A 1,262-nucleotide genomic window follows, 5' to 3' on the forward strand; every position below is an offset into this window, starting at 1 on the left:
ATATATATATATCATTGTTGTTATCATCATCATAATTTAACGTCTGTTGTCCATGCTGGCATGGGTTGGATGGTTTGACCAGGGCTGGTAAGCTGGAAGGCTGCACCAGACTCCAGTCTGATTTGGCATGGTTTTCTACAGTCAGATGCCCTTCTTAGTGCCAACCACTCTGAGAGTGTAATGGGTGGTTTTACGTGCCACTTGCATGATACCAGTATCTGCCATAACTGTGATTTTGCTCAGCTTGATGGGTCTTCTTCTCAAACACGACATAATGCCAATGGTCATTGCTTCTTTAAAGCCTAACACTCTAAAGGAACTCAGCCACTTTGCTAACTGTAGCAGTTACATATTGGTCACTACTGTGAGAAACCGCAGCATCTCTTTTGTAGGGGCTATCAACAAGTACAGTATAATATACCATAAAATTCACAACTGTATAGTTAAGGGAGAGAACTTCAAAGAATGTTTAATTGAGTCGAAAAGATCTTTTGATCACAAAGGAATTCTGACACCTGTATTTATTCTAGACAATGCAAAAATTCATCACTATGATGGATTAAGTTCAGCAATAAATGAGCTAAATCCAAATTTAATATACCTACCTCCTTATTCGCCTTTCTGAAATCTGATTGAAAATATTTTCTCTGTTAGGAAAAGTTTGTTCTTGCTTTCTAATACATCAAATGAAAATGAACTAAAGGCTTTAATATCAAACAAAATCAGCAGAGAACACTGCAATTCTTTCTATAGAAAAATGTTAGGCTATATTTGTTCTTCAGAGAAGAAAAAGATCATTAATGAATCAAGTTTATATATATCTCTTCTTCAAAACAGAATTTACTTGGATTTTATAAACTATCTGAAATAGAAAAATTTATTGTTTTCTATCATTGTTTATTATCTATTTTTATATTGTCGATAAAATATATATATATATATTTATATAAAGGGCATTATTACAGAAAAATAACAACACCACACAGTGGACTTCTCAAAATAACCACATTTAGTACCTAATGCGAGGAAAAACAACCAACAGAAGCCTACCTACTTTCTTTTAAACTTAACTGTGTATCGACCGATTTCGCGATTACTAGAATGAATCTAGATTTCGTTCATCAGCACAGTATTGTACCAAAAATATATATAAATAAACAGAATTCTCACCTCACCAAAAACGAACACCCTACGTATCCGACAGAGTAAAGGGAATGAAGTTTATCTGTATATATCTTCATCAAAGAAGCGGGAATACTTCC

General features: G+C 33.8%; 1 protein-coding gene across 3 annotated transcripts in view; it reads left to right on the forward strand.

The window, feature by feature from the left end:
- The window catches only part of LOC106883164 (oligoribonuclease, mitochondrial), an 11,613-nt gene that overhangs the window by 3,393 nt on the left and 6,958 nt on the right, over positions 1 to 1,262 (forward strand). The gene's annotated exons all lie outside the window — the stretch shown is intronic.

This window comes from Octopus bimaculoides, chromosome 2 (assembly GCF_001194135.2).
Source record: "Octopus bimaculoides isolate UCB-OBI-ISO-001 chromosome 2, ASM119413v2, whole genome shotgun sequence".
NCBI lineage: Eukaryota > Metazoa > Mollusca > Cephalopoda > Octopoda > Octopodidae > Octopus > Octopus bimaculoides.